The sequence below is a fragment of the Schistocerca nitens genome, chromosome 7 (genome assembly GCF_023898315.1).
Source record: "Schistocerca nitens isolate TAMUIC-IGC-003100 chromosome 7, iqSchNite1.1, whole genome shotgun sequence".
In the NCBI taxonomy this organism is placed as follows: Eukaryota; Metazoa; Arthropoda; class Insecta; order Orthoptera; family Acrididae; genus Schistocerca; species Schistocerca nitens.
The window spans coordinates 34,151,600-34,167,694 of record NC_064620.1 but is presented as its reverse complement, the minus strand read 5'-3'; positions in this window follow the sequence as shown (position 1 = coordinate 34,167,694).

Below are 16,095 nucleotides of genomic sequence, written 5' to 3'. Positions count from 1 at the left end.
GCCTCGAAACCTAATACCGCGGGGGTCGAAAAAGCAAGAGTTGGCCAAGGGAGACCGACAGTGAAGGAGAAAGAAGGAGTCTGACACAAGTAAGTGGAAGCAATGTCAGACTCAGCTCGGGTCCCGGCGGTCGCCACCCGCGTACTTCTAGCTGAAGTCCCTGGGGCATACTTAGCCTATGCAGACGACATCTGTTTGCTCTCTAGGTCGGAAGAGGAGTTGGAGCAAATGACCAAAGCACTAAAGGAGGCTGCCAGCAAATTTGGGATAAACATAAACGAAGCTAAGACAGAGTACCTCGTTATGACGCGTGGTCATTGTCAGACTGCTGATCATCTACAATCACTGCAGGTTGGGGACCATTCCTACAAGAGAGTGCAAGAATTCAAATACCTAGGGGAACTTTTCACTGAGAACTCGTCATGTGAAGCAGAGATCAATGCCAGAATACAAGCAGGAAACCGATCTTACCACAGCCTAGCACAACTGCTACGGTCCACATCTCTTTCCAGACAGTACAAGATTCGACTATACCAAACCCTGATCCAGCCTGTTGTTCTATATGGCTGTGAGACATAAAGTATCCGGAAACAGGACTTCCATAAGCTCCTTGTCTTTGAGAGAAAAGTGCTTCGGAAGATCTTCGGTCCGGTTCTGGATGCAGATACAGGGGAATGGAGGATCAGATACAACCAAGAGCTTGAGGAACTATACCAGCAGCCCAACATAGCAGGAGCTGTCAAAGCCAAACGAATGCAGTGGGCCGGCCATGTGGCCCGGATGGAGGATCACAGATGGCCTCGGAAGCTCCTGGATTTCACACCTACAGGAAAGAGACCGCCAGGGAGACCCAAGAAGCGTTGGAGGGATGGACTCCATGAAGATTTAAAACAAATGTCAATAGATGTGGGCGAATGGCGGATAGCAGCAATGGACAGAATACAGTGGAGGAGGAAACTTGTAGATGCGTGCGGTCCACTGGGCCTGATGACGTAGTAGTAGTAGTAGTAGTAGTAGTAACCTTTCCTTCTACTCCTTCCCCTACAACTGCTTTCCAGTCGCCAATAACTATTAGATTTTCGTCCCCCTTTACATACTGCGTTACCCTTTCAATATCCTCATACACTTTCTCTATCTGTTCATCTTCAGCTTGCGACGTCGACATGTATACCTGAACTATCGTTGTCGGTGTTGGTCTGCTGTCGATTCTGATTAGAACAACCCTGTCACTGAACTGTTCACAGTAACACACCCTCTGCCCTACCTTCCTATTCATAACGAATCCTACACCTGTTATACCATTTTCTGCTGCTGTTGATATTACCCGATACTCATCTGACCAGAAAGCCTTGTCTTCCATCCACTTCACTGCACTGACCCCTACTATATCTAGATTGAGCCTTTGCATTTCGCTTTTCAGATTTTCTAGTTTCCCTACCACGTTCAAGCTTCTGACATTCCACGCCCCGACTCGTAGAACGTTATCCTTTCGTTGATTATTCAATCTTTTTCTCATGGTAACCTCCCCCTTGGCAGTCCCCTTCAGGAGATCCGAATGGGGGACTTTTCCGGAATCTTTTGCCAATGGAGAGATCATCATGATGCTTCTTCAATTACAGGCCACATGTCCTGTGGATACAGGTTACGTGTCCTTAATGCAGTGGTTTCCATTGCCTTCTGCATCCTCATGTCGTTGATCATTGCTGATTCTTCCGCCTTTAGGGGCAATTTCCCACCCCTAGGACAAGAGAGTGCCCTGAACCTCTATCCGCTCCTCCGCCCTCTTTGACAAGGCCGTTGGCAGAATGAGGCTGACTTCTTATGCCGGAAGTCTTCGGACGCCAATGCTGATTATTTATCAAAATTTAGGCAGTCGCGGGGATCGAACCCGGGACCGAAGACTTTTTTTTTTATTATGAATCAAAGACGCTTCCCCTACACCACGGTATCAAACGTCAAATATGCTAGATTCGGCGAAAGGATAACGTCTCCTACTAAGCAAATGGCTCCGAGCACTGTGGGACTTAACATCTCAGGTCATCAGTCCCCCAGAACTCAGAACTAATTAAACCTAACTAACCTAAGGACATCAGACACATCCATGCCCGAGGCAGGATTCGACCCTGCGACGGTCGCGCGGTTCCAGACTGAAACGCCTAGAACCGCTCGGCCACCAACGGCCGGCTAACGTTGAAACGGTACAGTAGTTTCCGCTTTATAAGCAGCAGGTTTCGCTGCTCGCTCGCACCTGGAAATAGAAACAGAGGCGGCTCCGCAGCCAGTTTCACTGCACGACTCGGCCTGCCGCGGGTGCAACAGAACCCATGTGGACGGGTGGAAAGAAATGTCAGGCTTCATAATACGTATTTATATGTGTCGTGTATTATGGATTTCTTGTACGTGGATGTGAATCTGCACATGAACTTTCCTAATGCTCCTCACACCTTTCCGTAAAGCGTGGCCAAATCTTTGTTGGGAAGTAGTTGTGTAGTATAGTAGTGCCAACCTTACTCCTGGCTAGGGGATCAGAGAGACAGCACAGGCAGGTAAAAGTCAAAGACATTCCAGTGTCACAAGATTTGTGGTGGAGAGGTTGGTCACGGCCAAGTGGTTCGACCACCCCCTCCACCGGGGCCCAGGAAGATCTCTGGGTGCCCGCCATATTCTAGGGTTGTTAGAGAAGACGGGTAAGTGAGCAGACGTGCCCTCAGTGCGTCTGTCTCAATGTTCACGCATGGAAGAGAGGTATTTGAATATTTGTACTAATTCTTTTAAGAGGGCCGTTCAGAAAGTAACCTCCGGTTGATTTAAAAAAATACACCAAGTTAAATAAAAATATTTTAACTTATACATCTTACAACTACATCTTTGCACTATTTTTCTACATAGTCTCCATAGCGATTGAGGAACTTATTGTATCTCTTCACAAGCTTTGAAATTCCTTCTGCATAAAAATCACCCGCTTGTGCCTGGAGCCAGCCTGTGACCGCATCTTTGAGCTCTTCGTCGTCATCAAACTGCTGTGACCCGAGCCATTTCTTCAAATGCATGAAGAGGTGATAATCACTTGGCGCCAGGTCTGGGCTGTAAGGTGGATGGTTGATAACGTCCCACTTGAAGGACTCAAGAAGGGCCGTTGTTCTGCGAGCAGAGTGAGGACGGGCGTTATCGTGCAAAAAAACGATACCGGAAGTCAGCATACCACGGCGTTTGTTCTGTATAGCCCGTCGTAACTTTTTTATTGTTTCACAGTACACGTCTTGATTAATGGTCGTACCACGTTCCATGAATTCAACCAACAACACCCCTTTGGCATCCCAAAACACCGTTGCCAACAGTTTTCTGGCAGAAAAATCTTGCGAGGCTTTTCTTGGTTTGGTAGGCGAATTTGAATGTGCCCACATCTTTGATTGTTCTTTTGCCTCAGGGTTCACGTACTTAATCCAGGTTTCGTCACCGGTCACGATTCTGTTTAACAATGGTTCTCCTTCGTCCTCATAACGTGACAGAAAGTCTAATGCAGAGGTCATTCTTTGAGTTTTGTGGTGGTCGGTAAGAATTTTAGGCACCCATCGTGCACAGAACTTACGGTAACCCAATATTGCTGTCACTATCTCGTACAAGAGAGTCTTAGAAATCTGTGGAAAACCAGTAGACAACTCCGACATTGAGAAACGTCGATTTTCACGAACTTTTGCATCAACTGTCTGAACGAGTTCGTCAGTCACCAATGATGGTCTACCACTCCTCTCTTCATCATGAACGTTTTCTCGTCCACTTTTAAATAAACGTACCCATTCACGGACAACTCCTTCACTCATAACTCTTGCTCCGTACACGGCACAAAGCTCACGATGAATAGCTGCTGCAGAATATCCTTTGGCTGTAAAAAACCTTATGACAGCACGCACTTCACATTTGGCGGGGTTTTCTATTGCAGCACACATTTCAAACTGCCACAAAAACTAAACTAGCGCAGGTACGACGTTCACTCGACCACAGCTTGATGCCGACTGACCTGTTGAGTGCGTGAACGCACAGATGGCGTCGCTACTCCCCCCACAACCCGCACTGTGACCAATCGGAGGTTACTTTCTGAACCGCCCTCGTATTTCCAGCTTATGATTGTGTAAGATAATGAATGTGCTCGTTTAATTCCGGAAATTTGACCCCCTGTGTTAAAGTATCTGGTCCCCAGTTTGCCCGTTATCCTCCTCATATAGTGAATGTCCTATGTAAAATATTGGGAGACTTTGGTGGTATACATTTGGTCAACGCAATTCCGTCTTATCCGTAGAAATGTGCGTGCAGATTATTATATAATACACCCGAGGTATAAGTTGTAAAATTGTAATATCTGTAAACTGAAACAATTGCTGCTATCGCTGTAAAGTCGAGTGATAATGTTTAAAATAAATAGGTAATCAACTCTCATCAATCTTTAACATACCTTAAAAATCACTAAGAAGTCAAGTTAAAGGAATTTATTTAAAATAAAAGCTATAGAATGCAGGGAGCCACACATCAGCGTGTGAGCCCTCCAGCCCCTCGCCTGGTATCGTACAGAAAGGACACGCTCTCTAGGTAGCGCTCTCAAGCTCCTTTCCCCAGTAATCCGTTGCGCAATTTTGATTCAGGGCTTGACGACATCAACTTTCATCTGGCGTCCCTAGGCAAGGAGATATGACGGTAAACTTTCAACGTCTCCTACTGACGGCAAAATAAAGGGTACCGTGGGGCACAGATGCCAGGGTGCGGAAAGTGACCGTGGCATATTTACTGTCGTGAACAGTGCTGCTGTCTACGAAGATGTGGTCACACGAGACTGCGGGGACGCTGTGCGTTGCAAAGTTCCACTCACGTCGTGATGAACCAATTGTTACTCACACGCCTTCTTGAAGTTACAGACATGCAGTTTTTAGCCGGGAAAAGCTACAGAAAAAAAAACAGCTGTGAACGTGTTAATCACAAGTCGGACTGAAAGTGTTTTGTCGGCGGAAGGAATAGTCAATGAAAGTATTTATGTGCTTGAAATGTCACTCTATTACGGTAAACGTGCATACACCATACACTACCAAGCCTTACTCTAAGCTGTACAAAGTCTGAAAAGTCCACACCCACACATCATTCAAAGCCATAGCTAATTTATGGTAATCGTTAATTACTTTTCACCGAAAGTATACAAACGCATCGTTTCTTTCTGAATAGCTCGCTCGCTCACATGTTCTGTATTCAGTCACGAGTAAGCAACACACTATGAGGAATTTAGTTATTTAAAATGTCACTAAAAGTTCAGAATTTCACACTGTGTTTTAAACCGAGCTCCCTTTCACACTGTACGGAAATTCTCAATCATTGTGGTACCGAAACAGCACAATATTAATAATTTTCATCGGAGCACATCTCAGTAGCTGTGTTTATTGTGAGATCCAAGCTCCGACGCTACTCTTCTCTCTACATCTACGTCATACCCCGCAATCCACCTACTGGTGTGTGGCGGAGGGTACTTTCGGTACCACTATCTGATCCCTCCAGCCCTGTTCCACTTGCGAATAGCGCGTGGGAAGAATGATTGTCGGTAAGCCTCTGTATTGGCTCTTATTTCTCGAATTTTCTCCTCGTGGTCAATATGCGAGACGTATGTGGAGGGAAGTAAAATGTTGTCTGACTCCCCCTGAAAAGTGCTGTCCCGAAATATCAACAGTAAATCTCTCCGTGATGCACAACGTCTCTCTTGCAATGTCTGCCAGTGGAGTTTGTTTAACATCTCCGTAACGCTCTCTCGGCAGCTAAACGATCCCGTGACGAAACGCGCCGCTCTTCGTTGGATTTTCTCCATTTCTCCTATCAGTCATACCTAACAGGAATCCCTGACAGACAAACAATGCTCAAGAATCGGCGAACAAGCGCCTTATAAGCTACTTCTTTCGTCCATGAGTTACATTTCCTTACACCTTTACTGGTCATTGTCCCTTGTTTGGGACGCGTATATTTTACTTATTTCTTCGTAAGCAATGGAGCTTTTAGCCTTTATTGTTGCACCTGTAGGTTCAACTAACTGCTATAATGCCTGTAAATGTAAAATAAATAACTTTTTTTCTAAGTACTCCACGTCAGGAAAATTATAAACTTGCCGATTTTTTGATCTCGCACTTGGCAGCACTGTATGTCTGCTGGCAGTTCCTGGACGACAATGAGCTGTGATTTAGTTGTCTGGGCGTGTTTGTTATGAACATACGGATGTCAGTGTAAGATTAAGTTTACTTCAGACTTTTTCAATTAAGTGCATTATCGATATATTTTATGCGTCCCAATAATGGGATAATGGCATGTTACACTATCATTTATTGTTGATGTGCCCTGTTCTTGTATATTCGTATTATACAGAGAAGAATGGTATTTTATGTTCCTTATATCTGCTTTTTTCATATTCTATTCGAATTTTACGATTCCCACAGGGTAAAAACATGCCGCGTGGACTTACACTTGAAAAAATTCTAGCAGAACTAGAGAACCATCAAGAGAGTGACAATGAAGATGATGACGTAGAATTGGCGATTATTCCATCCGATGCAGATGTAATAGCAGATGAAGAAGACATTGACGAAAATCTACTGAACAATGAGTGCGTTGTACAAGATGTAGCCGGTACTTTAGAGGTCATAACCAGCCGAGATGAAGCTAATGCTACAGTTGTACCTCCAGAAGCCAAAAGAAGGAAAGCGTTAGGAGATGGAGCGGACAGTGGTACGTTATCTACAAAAAAAAAAAAAAATGTAAATGTAAGTGGTATAAATGTCAACCAACGTACACAAAGACTAGTGAACCAGGGAAGAGCAACGAACATTATGTTGCGGAGTGTGTAGCAAATAAGACAGTGCCCCAGGTGTTTCAAGATTTTTTTTTCTGAGAAACTAATGGATACTATTATTGAACAAAGCGAAACCTTTGCTTGCCAACATAACAAAATAAATTTTCTGCTAAGCAAAGAAGAACTAAAATCGTTTATTGGCATACTACTTCTGAGTGGTTATCATAAGCTTCCCCATGAGAATATGTACTGGGAACAGGCTCCTGCTGTAGGTGTTCCTGTAGTCTCCAACTCCATGTCCAGAAATAGGTTTCGGGAAATAAAGAGATTAATTCATCTCAATGATAACTCCAAAATAGACAGTAACGACAAGATGAACAAACTGAGGTTGTGCTTTGAAATGCCGAAAAAGGAATTTGGGAAATTTGGGGTATTTCTTTCAGAACTCTTAATTGATGAAATGATGGTACGTTATTATGGCAAACATTCAGCTAAAATGTTTCTAAGGGGAAAGCCTATCAAATGTGGATTTAAATTTGATGTCTTACAAGTTCCAATGGCTTTATTTATAATTTTTCGCCAAACTGTGGCAACGCTGACAACAAACAGGAGCCTTTAGGCGCAAGGGTAATAAATGAACTAACCAGTATGATTCCAGAATCCGAATATCCGAATTATAAACATTTCTTTGACAACTTTTTCACCAGTGTTGACACACAGATCACACTCGGAGAAAGTAAAATGAAAGCTAAAGGAACAATAAGAGAGATCCGAACTAATGCACGTCCTTTGATTGACTCGAAAACAACGGCAAAAGAAAAGGAACTAGGATTTTATGAGTACATGTTTGACAAAGAGAACTAAGTTCTGGTTGTGGAATGGAGTGACAACAAACCAGCATGTGTAGCGACAAATTACACTACTATTGCTCCTCTGAGTTCTACTAAAAGATACTCACAGGCAAAGGACAAAGAACTATCTGTTACAATGCCACATCTCATTGAAGAATACAATACCCATGTGGGTGTTGTAAATCTGCTGGACAAGCAGATATCACTTTATAGGGCGAGGATAAGGTCAAAGAAATGGTGGTGGCCATTATTCACACAGATGATAGATATCTGCGTAGTAAACACATGGCGTGCATACCAAATTGCTAACTCTAACGAGAAGCTCTCACTTTTGCATGTCCGACGGAGAATAGTGATGTGTTTCCTATCAAAGAAAACAGGATCAGTACCAAAACGCAGAGGACCACAAGGCAGCAAATTGATGGGAAGACGGGTGAGCACATATGTACGACGAGATCCAGGAAATCATTTCGTTGCGCCAAGTAAAACACAGAAGAGATTTGGCCAATGTCCCAAAAATGGGACGGTCTGTAGTTTTTGTTCTAATAAACTGAAAATTTGCAAAACAACTTTTTATTCAATTAATCACTCAGTGCAACGTATTTATGTATAAAAGTTTGCAAAAAATGATCCGATAGAGTTTTGGCCAGTAATGGGTTATGATTCTTCCGATGAATCTGAGTCTTGTGTCTGCTTTTCCCACAATCTGATTTATATGGTCATTCCACTTAACATCGCTCTGGATGGTTACGCCTACATACACTCCTGGAAATTGAAATAACAACACCGTGAATTCATTGTCCCAGGAAGGGGAGACTTTATTGACACATTCCTGGGGTCAGATACATCACATGATCACACTGACAGAACCACAGGCACATAGACACAGGCAACAGAGCATGCACAATGTCGGCACTAGTACAGTGTATATCCACCTTTCGCAGCAATGCAGGCTGCTATTCTCCCATGGAGACGATCGTACAGATGCTGGATGTAGTCCTGTGGAACGGCTTGCCATGCCATTTCCACCTGGCGCCTCAGTTGGACCAGCGTTCGTGCTGGACGTGCAGACCGCGTGAGACGACGCTTCATCCAGTCCCAAACATGCTCAATGGGGGACAGATCCGGAGATCTTGCTGGCCAGGGTAGTTGACTTACACCTTCTAGAGCACGTTGGGTGGCACGGGATACATGCAAACGTGCATTGTCCTGTTGGAACAGCAAGTTCCCTTGCCGGTCTAGGAATGGTAGAACGATGGGTTCGATGACGGTTTGGATGTACCGTGCACTATTCAGTGTCCCCTCGACGATCACCAGTGGTGTACGGCCAGTGTAGGAGATCGCTCCCCACACCATGATGCCGGGTGTTGGCCCTGTGTGCCTCGGTCGTATGCAGTCCTGATTGTGGCGCTCACCTGCACGGCGCCAAACACTCATACGACCATCATTGGCACCAAGGCAGAAGTGACTCTCATCGCTGAAGACGACACGTCTCCATTCGTCCCTCCATTCACGCCTGTCGCGACACCACTGGAGGCGGGCTGCACGAGGTTGGGGCGTGAGCGGAAGACGGCCTAACGGTGTGCGGGACCGTAGCCCAGCTTCATGGAGACGGTTGCGAATGGTCCTCGCCGATACCCCAGGAGCAACAGTGTCCCTAATTTGCTGGGAAGTGGCGGTGCGGTCCCCTACGGCACTGCGTAGGATCCTACGGTCTTGGCGTGCATCCGTGCGTCGCTACGGTCCGGTCCCAGGTCGACGGGCACGTGCAGCTTCCGCCGACCACTGGCGACAACACCGATGTACTGTGGAGACCTCACGCCCCACGTGTTGAGCAATTCGGCGGTACGTCCACCCGGCCTCCCGCATGCCCACTATACGCCCTCGCTCAAAGTCCGTCAACTGCACATACGGTTCACGTCCACGCTGTCGCGGCATGCTACCAGTGTTAAAGACTGCGATGGAGCTCCGTATGCCACGGCAAACTGGCTGACACTGACGGCGGCGGTGCACAAATGCTGCGCAGCTAGCGCCATTCGACAGCCAACACCGCGGTTCCTGGTGTGTCCGCTGTGCCGTGCGTGTGATCATTGCTTGTACAGCCCTCTCGCAGTGTCCGGAGCAAGTATGGTGGGTCTGACACACCGGTGTCAATGTGTTCTTTTTTCCATTTCCAGGAGTGTATTTTACGGCAGACGCTGTTTCCAGGTGTTTGTCATCAATAGTGTAGCTGTACAGTAGCAGATTTCTTTTCCTCTCTCTCTACACAAACGATGTTTCTAGTTCTCAAAAAACCGTGCGAATATACCAATTTCTGATTGGTAGAGAAACACCACAGTCAATCGGAAAGCAGCATCAAATGCGCTCAATTCTCGCCTCGCCTTGCCACATTTTCCACCTCCCACAGTATTTGATTAGGTCGGCTCCGAATCTTCCAAGCATCCACCGGTCAAACTACTCTTTACGAAAACCTTCCTCTGACTGATTAGCCAGTGATTTGTAGCGTACCGGATTCTACTGAAAATGACTCGCAACACTCCCTCTCTCTCTCTCTCTCTCTCTCTCCCTCTCTCTCTGTCTCTTTCTTCAGCCAATGAGGTTTTCTGCCTCATCACCATGCGGTGTCTCTTCCTAACTAAGTTTTTAGTGGCAGTAGCCAATTGCGACAGTGTTCACACCAAAGTCAGAGCGTTCAGCTGCCTCCCACAGTTTCAAGTCGCAGGACTGAGCGTTCACTATCCCTCACTGACATGTGTATCTTTAGTTATGTCTGATTTTCTTGGGAATCGTCCAGCTTTTGCTATCTCTTCTGCAAGGATGCGTTCCAGCTAAGCAGGGCGAGTTTTCATTCCATTTCCCGGTCGTAAAATGTTTTCACCAAGCATTTGTCTACGGGAGGTACTGTCCGAGTTTCTATACAATTGACCGATTCCGTGCATGTTAACAGCCCCTGTCTGGTAGTCAGCGACCGTTCAGAACATCCCTGACACCCTTTCCCAGAACTTGTCTCTGGGGTGCGACTCTGAGTCTCTGAAGACTTTGGCTGGTGCACATCTCGGTTCAACGCCTTATGGTGCTTTCACCATTTCGCACTGCTACGTCACATGCAAATATGGATTAAGGGGAAGAGAACAGCAAGGCTGCATCAGGTATCTAGTGACTGTCATTGATACTGTGGTATGTCAATTTTATCGACGTAAATTAAATATTCGGATTAAGTGGGAGTTTCATTACTGAATTTAACAGTTATGTAGTGGGTAGTGAAATGACTATGGGAACATTATGGAGTGCGTTAAGCAAAGAACAAGAAGCATAAATCTTTTACTACTTTTCTGAAATGGAAGAGTGATTTTATGGATTTACAGTAAGAAACCCATGGAGAGTAGCGTTACAGTTGGCAGAGTGGGACAAAATACCTCATTATTGTAACAAACAGTCGAAGCTGGCAGGGAAAAGCAGACCCTAATACAATGAGGAAACATCCCACAATGGTTAGAGGACAAGCTGTAGGGAAGCAGCCTACTCACGCTGTAGAAAATACAGATCAGTCTTTCCATTGTGTGCCAGCCAGTCCGCTGTAACTAGCTCTGACGTCATAAATGTTGCGCAATACTTTAAAAATCAAATAAATATCCTGAAATGTTTCTAGCATGTCGGGAGTAATACTAAATTAATGTGTGTTGAATATCAGTTCGATAACTTTAGCCATTTTCGAAATTTGGACGTTTTTCTGTAAAAATCATTGGCGGAACAGAAAAGAGCTAGAAAGTTAAAAATTTATAATTAGATTCATTTTTCATAATTATTTAATAAAAACAGTACTTTGGATTTCACAAATTTAAGATTTTAGTTGAAATTCAATATTTTCTGGTTTTTGTCTTGAAACTTAAGGAAGCAAGATAGATTAAGTAGGCTAATAAATAAGGCTAGGATGTTTATATTTACGTAGAATGGAGATCCGCTATCACCATAAGGATGAGAGAAGTTTCATTTGAATACCTATAAAACTATAGCGATAGCGTATCTCCAAAGGGCCAGTTCAGAGCTCGTCTACTGCGTGCAGTGTAATTAAATTAATTCTCTCGCCCAAAATATTTAACTTAGCCACGTCAAAATTTTATTATCAATACTTACCTGCGTGCTGAATGCACATTTAAATTAAGAGCTTCATCGGCCATCAGCAAGAGATATGCAGTGTTTCTACATTCAAACATATTCAAACAATTATGTAACAGCAACAGTAAATTTCTGCACCCGCCGCCCCACAAAGCGTCTAACTAAATGCAAGAAAAACAAGACACTGGCAGACCAAGAACAGTAAAGTGTCGGCACATAAGGGAAGACTCGAAGCCGGAGGCGTTAATTAAATCGAAAGGCTAAATTTGTCCACTTCCGGAAAAAGTATATCTGCTCTGGCCACTTTTCCCCGTTTGGATGGGAAAAGTGACTTCTATGGAAGGCTTTAAAAATACATATAGGTCATATTTTCTACAGCAAGTTTTTAGTGAGATATGCCAACGGTCCTGCTGCAGCGATAACACTGGTTTCCTTAAGATCACCGAAATTAAGTGTTGTCGGGCGTTTATGGCTAATCTTCCCAGAACATTTTTAACGTAGCTTATTATAATTCGCTAATTTCTGTGGGACCATATGGGCTGCAGCTACTTCGTCAAGGAGCGAGTCACTACATAATTCACAGGAATCAGAGAAGAAAATTTAAAAACATGGAAGAAGAGCACGAAGATTTACAAATAAAACTTAGTAAAAGAATTAAAGTTGAATGTTCGTCCCAGTATCCCTAGTTTTCGATTATTTTTTCATATGACTTTCTTCGTAATTCGCGCTCTATATTACATAGAAATGTCTAGGTGTGGAACTACCCTTCGAAAACATAAATAACTGGACAAACTAAAATTTTATGTTAAGTAGTATAAGATCTGAAAGTGGGTAAACCTGTGAAGCTATGTTACTAACGTTGTGGCCATTTTGAAGGCTCTCATCTTGAAGACAGCTCGTAATTTTCAAGCGGAAAGAGTGTTATGTGATATGACTAATTCTCTGTCTGTGTCATATTACATGACACCTCTTTTATTGGAAAAATATGTGTTGTATCCATGAAGAGAAGTTCACAAAAATGGCTGACATGTTGGTAAACATAGTTTTAAAGATTTCCCCATCTCTTACTTCTTGACTTTTAACTTCTGTTTATCCATCTGTTTCGGTTGTAGAAGGGTAGTTACACTTTTACGGACCATTGTGTACTGCGAGAAACTATTGTATTCGTATAGTGTAATGAGCCAGAAGAAAAACTTTCGATTGTGGTATGAAAAACTAAAATATCTCACTCGAATATTTCATCTGTTCTCAAAGCCTACTCAAAATGAAAGTTGTAGAATATAGACACGCATCTTTTCAGTTTCTGGATAAGTGCTATCAAAATGCAAATCGTCCTTCCGTTTGTTATTCACTAAATGGATGAAGCAGTCCCTTCACAGTGGGTACATATTATGAATGTTAGCAACTTATCCTATAAGGGAGTACACGGGACAAGGAAGTTCTGAAGTTTGTGATTTGACTCAACAGATGGCTCTGAGCGCTCTTTTTAGGGCTAACAATATTCTTCATGAATACGCAGAGTTACCACACGCAGAGTTACCCTGCGATACAGCAGATTGAAAGTAGGGGGTGTAAAAATGTTCTCACACTTCCGAGCTAGAGTGTGGAAATTCATTGTGCTATCGGGATTGCTGCGCGATTTTAAGTATAAGAAATCAGATTCATATACTGAATTTCTAAACGTACGTTGCCCAGGCCCATGCCTGTATTATAATTACTGGACGGCAATACTGAAAAGGTAGATATCCAGTTGAAGCACTATGCCATTAAACAGAAAAAAAACATAAACGTTTTAGAAGCGTCATGTAACTGTGAATTAAATTTTTCGGAATATAAAATTACACATATAGTTTCGGAGGCCACGAGTAGTTAATTTAAACTTCTTCCTTATGGGAATTTAGTTTTGAAAGTAACTACGTTAATGTTTACTGTGTCGTGTTAGATTCTGAAACGTCTTCAGGCTGTTTCTGTCCAGTGATAATTTGATTGCATAAATACTTGTGCTATTGATCGTTACATCATCCTTAACTATATAACTTTGAGCAGCAAGTATTTCGTCTCTGTTGTAATTATTTTGGGGTCAGTTGATATATTATCAATTAAGATTGATCCCGTACACGGAAAAATAACAGTAAGAGACATAGAAAATTAAACAACACTTATGTCATTATAGGCCCATCGTGTAAGACTGAGGATCATTGATGTAGCTTACATAGAAATATCTACTGTTTTACTATCAGAATCCTTACAGTTACAATCTGTTTTATTTAGTTTTCACCATACCCTATACTCGATAGTAAAGTATATTATTGTCACTTTGATTGGGCTCGAAAAAAATTTTTGTTGATGATTACCGAGGTTCACACACAGCAAAAGATTTGAGAGCAGTTGAGCGAAGCGGATATTGTCTTGAAAGGAGAAAATATGATGTATATAAACAAAGAAAAAAACGGTAGTGGAATACAGCCGAATTAAGTAAGATGATGCTGTGGGGTTTACAAGGCAACCACGAGGCAATCTGGTTCTGCTTGAGGTTCAGAATTCACACATCAATCAAACAAAGCATGAAGATGTAACTCTCAAAAATTTTCGACAAAATCGACTTTGAAGTTTTCAGAACTCCATTAGTACCCCATAGGAAAATCGCTTTCCCAATGATCTGCGTGGGTCTGTGTTGCAATGCATATCTACCATGTGCGTGACCTGTGTCCATGGTAAAAAATTTAAGCAAAGGTGCGTGTCCTACGCACATTTCTGTGAAGTGTAAAGCACCTAAGAATTTTAAAAATATATTTTGTAATTATTTTTTTTTAATTTAAACAATCCTTTGCAAAAAATTAATGAAGAAGAAATTATATTTGCAATGAGAACCGGGTTGTCATGTACGGTATGTAATTATAAATAAGATGTGCGTTATTCGTAAAAAATGACAATTAGATATCTGTTAATTAGCACATATTTGATGAATTTCATATTTAAATGACGTAGGTACTGTAATGAACAGAAAAAGACAAAAAAAATAATAAAACAGAAACGAGCTTCAAACCAGCCGGTTTCAATTGTTATTGATTTTTCCCCCCTTCTTGTAGCATTTTACGCTTCACGGAAAGACACCTGTATTTAAAAACGTGCATTGGCTAGGAATCGAATCTAAGATCGTTATATGGCAGGCAAGCAACCTACATTACCACACTGCCTGTTGTGAAGATGGATCTTATTTTAGCGTATTAAAAATGATAAGAAAACTTAAATGTCTGTTTCCTCGAGAATTTTCGAAAATTGCATCGATCTGCTTTGGGCGACTGAAATTTGAATTCTGAACTTCACGTACCACATAAAGGCAAAAATTACAAACATTTGACTAACGTGCGCTCTCCTTGTTAGGAATTGCGACACTAACAGGAGTAGAGTAGTTTTGGTACTCGGCCAGGAAAATAACAGATGATTGTCGAAGGAGAGAGGGGTACACTGGCAATGTCGAGGGAAGCCTTTATGAAGTGGAGAAACTGGTACACGTACAGACTATCGCCGAGTAAGTAAATGATGCTATGAGGGCTGCTATTTTTTGTGACATGTAGACCGGCCACCAAAGTAGATTGGTGTTTAGTTCTGTTACCAGGCGTCGGATGTTCTACATTGGGGGGGGGGGGACGCGCGGAGACTTTGAGTAATCACAGTGAAGGACACGGTGCTGCGTAGTCGTATGAGTCACCATTATCAGCACATGACAGAATTTGAAAGTGGCCTATTTATGGGTCACTTGATCGACAATACACAGATTTGAGAAACATTTGGAACTGCATGGTAACGCGAGGGCAGGCATACTTCTCGTCAAGGATGCCAACAAATCGTGTCTGACTATAAAACGGGATGATCATTGTATTGTGCACAAAGCATTTCAGAACTCCCTTACTTCTGCGCTTGCAATCCGAAGACAAGTGATGGACTCCCTGCAACATTCTGTGACATCCAGCTCCTTTCAACGGAGATTATAAGCCTCCGCACTGGCAAATTACTGCTCTATATGTAGGCCGACGTTACCACGACACCACAAACGTCTGCATTTGTGGTAGCCACTGGTAAGCATGGACTGCTGATGTATGCCTCACAGTGTTCAACAGTGAATCGCGGTTCTGCACTTCCCTGGATGATCATCATCAGATGGTTTCGTGGGAGCCTAGGGAAAGGTCACATTGTTTGAATGTTTTAGGGAGATGCATAGTGTTGTCCCTAGCCTGATGCTGTGTGTAGCCAACGTGTATGGCTTCAGGTCATGGCTGGTAGTAACTGAGAGCTCTCTAGCGGCAAAATGATACT